At 29.3% G+C, this 10679-nt stretch overlaps 1 long non-coding RNA gene across 1 annotated transcript in view; it reads right to left on the bottom strand.

Annotated features, from left to right (window-relative positions):
• Positions 1-8000: 8000 nt before the first annotated feature.
• Positions 8001-10679, bottom strand: part of LOC136983322 (uncharacterized) — a 28548-nt gene continuing 25869 nt past the window's right edge. The window contains exons 2-3 of the long non-coding RNA XR_010882026.1: positions 8376-8521; positions 8001-8160 (exon numbers count right to left, since the gene is read on the bottom strand). This is a non-coding gene — a long non-coding RNA (uncharacterized lncRNA). The remainder of the gene's footprint in view (positions 8161-8375; positions 8522-10679) is intronic.

Below are 10679 nucleotides of genomic sequence, written 5' to 3'. Positions count from 1 at the left end.
CATTCAAAAAGCACTTTCTACAATCAACAATTAAAATGTTTTTTGTTACAATTATAAATAAAATTAAAATATACACATTAATTCCCCGACAATAAAATAATAAAATTGTTACAGTTTCTGTATTTCCGAACTTCTTTAAAGATTCAAATATACTTGTAATCCACATTAACCATATAATTCGAAACGTATACCTATTTTTTATACATTATAATTAATCATAATTAAAATTTCATCTAAAAATTTCTACATTGACTACTTACATTCTGGATTATTCTTTTCTACTTAAACTATATTTACAATTCATTTCAAATCTCTCCTTTTATGCTTTCACTTCCCCCCTTCTATAATGCTTCTCCAGGATTGGTGGATTTCCCTTTTGGTAATGTTATTTATTCTTTCTGTTTGTCTGATTATATTTATATGCTCATATAACTGACGTTTATAATTATTTTCTTCTTTTTTCCTTAATTTAACAGTATTTAAATCAATTTCACAACCTTCCTTATTGCAATGTTCAGCCACTGCACAATGAACTAAATAAAAAATATTATTTCTGATCTGTAAGACTAAATATCTGCATCCATAATTTTCCAGTATAATAAGTCCTGTTAATTGATAAATGTACTAGTATACAAAGATAAATTTTTCCTGGAGGTTTGTGTATTACGGGGATTCGGGGATTGATGCTATTAAATATTGGTGGGTTAAGGTCGACAAGTTGGGGAGATAAAGAGGGTCGAGTGGCATATTTCGAGTAAAGTCGGCCTCCCAAATTTTCTCGTGGACCACTGGTTGCCGACCGCTGGTCTACAGTACGTTAACAAGTCTGTTAGTACAACTTAATAGTCATTAGAATGCGAAACAATAGTTTTTCCGCCTAAAATAAAAATGAGAAAATATATTTTGTTAATTGTGATACAGAAATCTGTAATTTTTAAATATGATTTTTTAAGAATCTGTAAATTTTATCAAGTAATATAGATTATATAATGAAATGAATATTTTTTGATTTTTTACGACATCACAAATTACGCGAATTGCAATGTTCTCATCAATGAGTATCTTATCTTCATTTTAATTTTTAAAAAATTCTAAACTTATTGAAATATTTTTAAAAATATTTTTATAATATAACAGTTTTGATTTAAATATTAATGTAATATTTTTATATCTTTCTTTAATTTGAAGAATTAAAAATCTTCAGTTTTTAAATTAATCGATTGTCATTTGTAATAATTTTTTCTAAAAATACAAGTTAAATATATATATTTTTTATATAAAATAATATAACTTAATTATATAGAAGCATAATATAATTTTATCAAATAGGTATACACTATAATGAAATTGTTCATAATGCCTCGAACATGATAAATTTGATTCTTGTCTTTAACTAACTCAGAAATATATTATATCAATATCTAAAATAAAATTATCTTGTTTAAAAGTTTTAAATGAAATCTACATTAATTCATATAATAATGATCAGGGATATTGATTGGTCAGTACAGCTATGAATAGAAATGTATCAGTACTTACAAGTGAAAATTTACCATTTATTAAAGACAGCTGACTTCTATCGTGTTTCTTAAATTCATTTATTTCAAATACTGTAAATAAAATTAACCTATATTTGCTTTCTTCTAAGTAACCAACAATTTTCTTTAATGTTGTTTCTATAGACATTAATTCTCTTAAATATACATACTGTGTAAATGTTAAAACTGTCGATGGAATCGATTTTATTTATAAACAATAAGTTAAAAGAATAGAATGCAAACGAAGAGCAACAAAATAGCTTGAAATGCATATTGTAGCAGAATATAATAGAATATGCATTAAACACGTAAAATAAAACAACATATTTTACAAAAGGTAGGAATTTATTAAGAGAGTTAATGCCTATAGAAACCATAATTATGTTTGTATATTTATAAGTAACAGGTTAATGTAGACAGGATGCTGGATATATCTATTCCCATTCCTTGACTCCTCTACAGTAATCCTATTAGGTTTCGTGGCTGAGTGATGTTTTTATATTCAAATACTTTCTAAATAAAAGATATAAATCCAATATAAGAGAATATAAAACACTTCGTGATTCATACTTCTTGCAATGCGAAAATATTTTTGCTAACTGATGTAAATTAATATCAATTTTACTAGGGCTCCTTTTTGTAATACTGAAATGTTCTTACATACTCATATAATGCGTTTTCATAAGAGTTTCGAACATGAATAAAAGTTTATTAAAACTATTAAAATCTAGGATTAATCGGAATATTCGCTAAATTATGGGTAAATTTAAATATTTTCTAAATCTCCATTTAAAATTTAGCCGTAAGTAATCTGTGTTTCACAGATTCCTGTGTTTATAGTATTTCGGTCTATGTTAAAAAAATTTACCTTCCTGTATGTAAGCAAGATAAAATTTTATAGCAAATATATTTTAAAGCGAAATTCTCTTTAAAACGGATTTTTTTTTCTAAAGAAATTCTCTAAAAGGCAAGTACGAATTCATACGTAAATTTGAATTTTTGTTTTTAATACTTTTTCAATAATTAATTTAAATTCCTTTCATAATAACAGTTGAAAATTGCGTATACTGTGGGTACAAATAATATAAAACTGAAAAAATATTAATTAATACTCATTATACTATACAGTAGAGCGTCGAAAAGTGGAACCAATTGGGAACTGGGGTCCTTCCAGTTAATGATTTGTTCCAGTTTCCGACTTTGTACGAAAAAATACATTAACCTGTCCGATGTTCAAATTTTTCTCCGTTGCGTATCGCTTCCTGTTGAATTTTTCTCCATTGCGTGTCGCTTCGTGTTGAATTTTCGTCGATTTTAAGCCTAACGAAAATTTTTATAATAATCATCGAGGCTATCGTATCGTTAAAAATTATTTCTGCATTTTGTACAAACAAAATAAATATATTAAAGAATATAAAAAACATGAAAATTATACTTTAGAAGTAAATTTAGTATCAAAAACATTCGATTCAGCACGACACAGTCCGACTGAAAATCGTTTCACTTTCCGGCCATTCCACTTACCGACGTTCCACTTATCGACGCTCTACTGTATTTGTAAGACATAATAGACTATATTAAAATGTCATTTAGAATACAAATATTGCTAATGTCACTATTTATACCTTGATACTAAACAGGCTTAAATTTTCAATTAAAGTTAATGTCTGTTTAGCTTTGTAAATGACAAGGAAATAAAAAGAAAAGACAAAATAAAGACAAGACAAGTTGTTTTGTTAACGGAGTAAATTAATGAACTAACTTGTTAAGTTAATCTGGAAAACGTCTGGAGAATTCAAAGAATTTCTAACTTGTGGCAAAGTTTTTAAGAAAATGTAGTTAACATGAAGTACAATATAAAACATATAAGATTATTTTAAGTATAAAAATATCAAATATTTTTTTAGTGTAGATTACAGTAATTAGCCAAAAAAAGAAGACTACAAATTTGTAATAATTTGGAGTCCTTTTGCATTATAATAAATATAATAAACGTTAATGAAGATTCATATAAAAATGAATTACAATTATGTATAAATATTAAAAGAATAACGCTTAAATTGTTTGATAATTTATTGATATTATTAATAGCTTACTGTATATTATGGAATTAACAAGTTAGTGAAAAAGTTGATTATTTTTATTGATTACTTTTATTGTTTTTCTTGTTAACTGATCGTTAAACTTGTGTTTTCATCATTAGATAAGGGATTGAATTATAGTTATATATAGAAATCTATTATATTTTCTTCTTTAAAAAGTATGTTTTAAAGTATTAAAAAAAAAAAAAAAACATACTTTAAAAATTCCTTTAATATTTAAAAGTTATCTTATCACTTAAAGCTTTTACTAATTAAATTTATACGCTTTAGATGTGTTCAAAAATATCGTCACAAAATATAAAACTTATTTTTACTATATTAATGGCGGTCTAAATTGATAAGTCTACAGTACGTTTGTGAGGTTACCGTGCTCCGTGTTTTGATCGAAACCTTGGAAATTGGTACGTGAATAGTAGTAATTTATATATCGTTGGGACGTGCGAATAGCCTGGTTTCTGTGAGTACACTTGTCTTTTTTGTTTTTTCAAATCATATGTTCACTGAATGATCCATCGTCGCCTGCGTTTTCCGATTTTGTCGCCGTTGCTCACGTGTTCGGATTGGATTATATTCTTCCACGGCCGGTATTTTATGCTCTGTTACGATGTTAATATAACACGCAAATATCGTGGTTATCCGTTAATTAATAGCCGCGTTATTACCGCTCAAACTTTTGCACTAAACAAAGAGCTTTGTTCTCATCCCCGTGGTAGTCCTAGCCATTCGGCGTGAGGTAGCCGTTCAGCGCAAGTCTTCCGGTCGCTCTATTTCGAAGATATCTTATTCATGCTCATTAGCCATTGCTACTCTCAACACCGCTAAAGCGGGAACCATCCAATTTTAGGCACTGTGTGCCTCCAGGTAACTGTACAGTACGTTAGTCGATCGGCGAGGTGTTACACCGATTCGGCATTTCTTGTTCCCGGGGCATTAACGGGTGTCTTAAAGACGCCGTTACTCACCTACTGTTTATATTAGTGTCGCCCAGTGGTGCCAACGGGCATCGGAGGACCAATCTTCACACGTCTCTGGTCAGCAACTACTTAAGACGTCGCCCTGGCTGTTTCAGCCATTGCTGAGGTAAGTTTTGGTCCTTGTTCATAGCTTTTACTGCAAAGCTGGTCCTTGCCGTGTGCCGTTTTATCTGTGCTATACTAACCTACTGAGTAAATTAACTCTTCTGCCAGGTCAAGGGAAAGTGCAGCAGAAAATTTAAACAATGGCTTCATCGAAGAACTTATAACATCAATCAATGGACACCTGGAAACCATCCTTAACTGTATTCCTACGAACATGGGCACTGCTGTCAATAAAGAAGAACGGACCCATGCCAGGGAAGCGGCCGTCAGTATGCATGCGGCCGCTAACCAAATTTTCGGAGTGGTCATGGCCCTAAGAGAAAGGGTCAAGGAACTCTCAAAGCCAGCATCTTTTCTGGATAAGGGATCCTTCTCGGACGTCTTAAAGAGGAATCTAAAATCAATGAGCAAAACGACTAAACAGAACCATCAAATAAAGAAAGATACATTCAATTAAATACATTTTACTCTAAAAAATTGTATTGATTTTTCATTAGTGTTACATTCATATGTTCCTGTGCGCAAATGAAAGGTAAAATTTACATTTTTTAATCGAACCGATGCTAGATATTTTTTTAATCTCAATTCTAATGGTCGTCCTGTCCTTCTATCACAGGAAAATTTATCTAGTCTAGTATAATTGAATTTATAAATAACATTTGATTGTGTTAAATAAACATCTTCTATACCATTATTCACAATATTTTTATTTTTAACTTTTAATTTATTTTTTAGGCCATTAAAAGAGTGATGGAGGTTGAAGATAGTTTTACCATATTTAGGTCTACAATAATATGGGCATTCTTAATATAGACAAAGACAATAAAATACGGTAAAATGATAAAAAATTTTTATCGTATACAATAATTTTACAATGAATTGGAAAATTCAGTAGTGACAAATTCACCTATAAAACTGCTCCTCTATTTTTAGCAGCGCCGAATTCATTATTTAGAGAAGAAAAGATCGGTTATTCATGAATAATTCTTTCAAAGGAAAAGATCAAAAGTGAAAAAAATCTCTGTTGACTCAATGTTGATTGGAGATAGCTTGTGATCGATATTAACTTTAAAAATGATCGTTCTGTAGATGCAACAGATATCGGTACAATTATATTTTCAATTATTGTATTACTAATTTGAGTATTTAACTACTAAAATATAAGTTACTATCAAATTTGCGAGGTCCTAGACGTTGTCTTTTTCGTCTTTACATAGGCTGACTTTGATATCAGTAAAAGTCTTCTATACTGAACATTCGATTACATCTTTTTAAATATATCTACTCGTATTTTTATGTTTACTTCTTTGAGCAGTTGTTCTAGTTAGCGGATATTTTAATATGGATATTTTTATAATATCCATTTAAAAGCATTATATTTAATACACACATGAATATGTGAAGTACATTGCATGATTTATAATATTGTTCCAAACTTACAGCAATATTAGTGCTTAATTATAATAAAATAACTAAGTAGTTGATACGATTGTTATGTCCTACTTCATATTCAAAACTTGAAACAAAATGAATCGAATTTATAAATTGCACAAGCTTGTTAGAGATAATCACTCCCTTATTGAATTATACAAAGTAATTATCTACCTGTCGACACAAAAATGCACCCTTGTTTCAGACTTTTCATCAACTCCAGCCATAAATAATTCAGTTAACTTTGGACTAATAACTCGATTTTTTTGCCCAGAAATAACATTCCCATTTAGTATTAGAAAATAATTTTTTTATAATCTTATAATTTCTAACAATGCCATAAAAACTAAATAACATTAAAACATTATGAGCTATAAATGTATTGAACTGTTAAAAATGCATATATACGAGTTACATTTCCCAAATCGATTAACTCCATAGAATAGAAAATGGAGAAATTGATGAAACTCGTTTTAAAATTTAAATTTAAATAAACATTGTAGAATTTATCGTTCTAAGGATATACTATTACTATTGCATTTTTTGTGTAACTAGGGAATATAATCGATTTTGCTTGTAAACAACTAATATATATATAGGGCGGCTTTTTTGTACAAAAATTTAAATATAAATAATAATAAATATAGTAAAATTATAATAAATAATATAAACATAATATTTTTTAAAGTTTATTTAAATTTATACAAAAAAATATGTATATATGTAGCCTGACGACGGCCTATTCAATAGGTTGACCAAATAAAACGAATCTCAGCAGCAAAAAATGTTTTATAATATGTTTTAAATTGTTCTGCTGAGCGTGATTTAGAGATATATATATCTTTAAATGTTTGTTTTTCCAGTGATTTGTTTGATTTCCAATGAATAAATCTTAAACAAATAAATAAATAAACCACAATATCATCATGAAATGTAATATTTTTTTTGTGTGTGTGTTATAGTGTAGCTTTTGATTTTAAGATCTTTTACCGGAGGCATTTGACATTTTTGTTTGTGTTGATATTAAATCAGGATTTGATAGTTTTTCTAATTTTATCTAATGCAAGTAGGTAGCAACAAGAAGTAACAAGAAATGTAAATATATATTTTTGTTTACCAAAAATTTTAAAATATTTATTAACAAGCAATATTTATATATAAATTATTAATTAAAATATTAATATTAATTATTTACAGACAAATTCGCCCAAGTAGGGATCACCATCCATTAGTTTGTGTTCCAGACGATACATTTCGGCGACCGACCTTCCTTTTTAGGCTACGAGCCGTCGGAAAAAGCTAAAAAGTCCTTTTTTTAAAAAACAAAAAAGTTTCCAATTAAAAATAAAATATTTTCTAAAATCGGAACCGGGGACCTATTCTGAGTAGTATCGTTAAGCTAACGAATACGATAAAAACCAGTTTCTTTCGGAACCACGTGATTCGCGTTTAATCAATCGTGAAAATGCCATTCTGAGCTGTACGTTTCGTTTTCGGTTCCGATAGCCACGTGCGATAACTAAGCTTTTGTTATCGGTCACTCTCGAGCTGCCGTTAGGAACGTAACGAAAGTGAAAACAACATGGCGTCTTTTGGTGTAAGAATGATTTTACTTCACGAGCAATTGGAGAGAGAGTTAATAAATTATGTTGTTGTACTGCTTAAAAATAATTACCTTAACTGTTTATGAATATTGTATGAATGATGTAATTGCCTTCTTATTAAAATTTAAAGTAAGTAGCTATAGCATGAACATTATTTCTGAAATAGGTTTCATTCGCATATGTATAAATTAAAATGATAGTCATATATTTATATATATTTATATTCAATATTATCAGTTATTTTTCGCCATCTTTCTGGATCTTTTTGTGAGCCGACTCCATCGGAATTCAGACGGTCGGCTATTTCTTGCCACAATTTCTGGCGATCTTTTACGGTAAAGGGAGCATCTAACTTCCCTGACATTAATTTAGGGTTGTCTTCCATAAAATTAACGAGCATCTCGAACTGGCGACTTGTAGTTCGCTGGCTTCGTTGTCCTTTCTTCGACATTTTAAAACAAAACTATTTCTCTAGCGCTGATACACGACAATGCTAATACCACGTGCTTCGCTTAGAAAATGGCGGGTTGAGATCACGTGACAAAAATATAATGTTAACTAAACTGTGATTGGTTAAAGCGTAATAGCTGTCGATAGCATGGAACCCAGACGCATCTCGACCGACTACCCGTAGCGAAACCCACTTAACGTGGAGCACAGAATAGCGATTTGTCTAAGGTTCGTTAACTGCCTTTCGCTAAGGGGACTTATCGAATGTCCCGTGTATCGCCCTCGTTGAGTTATCGGAAGAGCTCAGAATAGGTTCCCTGGTGATGTACGACTGTCCTTGTTTCTCCATCTTGCCTTTTCGGAGTGTTTCGTCCTTTTATCTACAGAGAGGAAAGCGCTGGAAAATGCAGATTAGCAAGGTCCCCCTGGCGACGATATTTCACATTATAATTTGTTCTTTTTTCGACGGCTCGTAGCCTAAAAAGAAAAATTGGTCGCCGAAACGTATCGTCTGGAACACAAACTAATGGATGGTGATTCCTACTTGGGCGAATTTGTCTGTAAATAATTAAACTTAAAAATAACATAAAATATTAATAATTTTTAATATATTAAACTAAAACACTGATATACTCAAAAATATTGCTTGCTAATAAATATTTTAAAATCTTTTTGTAAATAAAAATATACATTTATATTTCTTGTTACATCTTTCATGTATTCAGAATGTATAAAATTAAAAATATTAAATTATATCTGAAAATAAATAATAGAATATCTAAAAATATCAGGATCAATATTGATAATTAAAAATTCATACGTTGTTATTGCATTAGATGGAATTAGAAAGAACGTAATACAATTTTGACAGTTCAAATCCTGATTAATATCAACACAAACAAAAATGTCATTAAATGGTTCCTGTAAAAAACCTTGAAACCAAAAGCTATACTATAACATAAAAAAGTCATTACATTTCATGATATTTTTTTGGTTTATTTATTTATTTTATTTTATTTTATTTACGATTTATTTATTGGAAATCAAGCAAACTCTGGAAAAACAAACATTTAAAGATTTATACATCTCTTTTTTTGTACATATTAAATACATATTAAATACATTTAATATGTATTTAATATGTACAAAAAAGAGATGTATAAGAGATGTATTTTTATTATATTTTTATTATTTATATTCAATTTTGTACAAAATAACCTAAATGCTTCAAGTTTCAATTTCAACAATTCTCGATTTTTAATTCCAAATTCAAAAAGATTTTAAGTTTATATTACTTAATTATATCAATAATACGTAATTTACAATAACTTATTTATGCTTTATCTCATTTCAAAAATAGCATATACAATCATATATATTAGCAATTTTCATTTGTGTTTTAATATTATGAATACATAAACTATATTGTATCATTATTAATAATATGTATAAATATAAAATTCCACGCCACTATCAGTAAAATAACACAAAAACTCTAACGTTTTCAGCCTCATCAGAAATAACATTGAAAAAACGTTCCAATATACAAATTACAAATTAAAATTTAATTCGATAACGTCATATCATACGTAAAACTAATATAATTTCGGAAATCTACCAAAAAGAAAAACTAATAACCGTACAAAAAACGTACGATACCCAATCGATTTATTAAGACTATTATATATAACTAGGAATAGTACCCAAACGTCCATATTGTATGAAATGTTGCGTTGAGGCTTCAGTACTTAATCTTCTGCCTATAAATCTTAATTTTTTCACTTGGGAGACCTCACGCTTCAAATTACTCTAGCTTTCTTCCGATATATCTTCGTATCCTCGGCGCTAGAGTAACAAGCTAATTTTACTTTCTCGGCTCTTATAGTTTATAACAGAGGGAAAGTATTACGCTCGGTAAAAAAAGGTTTCCAAAGATTTTTACATTTGGGACTCAGGAGTCTTTGAAATGTCGAGAAATGCAAAAAGTAAAAGTACTCTTTCTGTATGTATGGGTGTTAGTGTGTATAGCCTATGTCTGTGTGTATGTGTAAGGGATATGTCTCCCCCTTTGAAACTTAATATTCGTGTGCCTTTAGTCGAAAAATTTTGAAATTTTATAGGGAAGTTTGTGTACTAGGAGGATGTATTAGAAATTTTAAGGAAAATCAGATCAATGTTTCGGGAAATATGCCCCCATCTCCTTTAATAACTTCTTAATCAATCTGAAGACAAACGTAATGATAGCAATTCTTAAGGATGAAAAGAGATAAAAAATGAAGGAAAGTCCAACGACAACGTTTCCAACTTTTGTATTATTATTATTATGTAGGGTTAAGTGAGATATACTCGATTAACACCGGTGGCTATGTACTATGCCGGACCAAAGTCAAGGTATAGTAACCAAAACAGAAATTAAAGAAGTGTATCAGTGTGTGTGTCTGTATTCAGGAATTTTCTCACAATATGACATGTATT

This window comes from Centruroides vittatus, unplaced genomic scaffold (genome assembly GCF_030686945.1).
Source record: "Centruroides vittatus isolate TY-2023 unplaced genomic scaffold, ASM3068694v2 contig_880, whole genome shotgun sequence".
NCBI lineage: Eukaryota > Metazoa > Arthropoda > Arachnida > Scorpiones > Buthidae > Centruroides > Centruroides vittatus.
The sequence above is the reverse complement of the archived record's forward strand: the minus strand, read 5'-3'. Positions and strand labels throughout refer to the sequence as shown.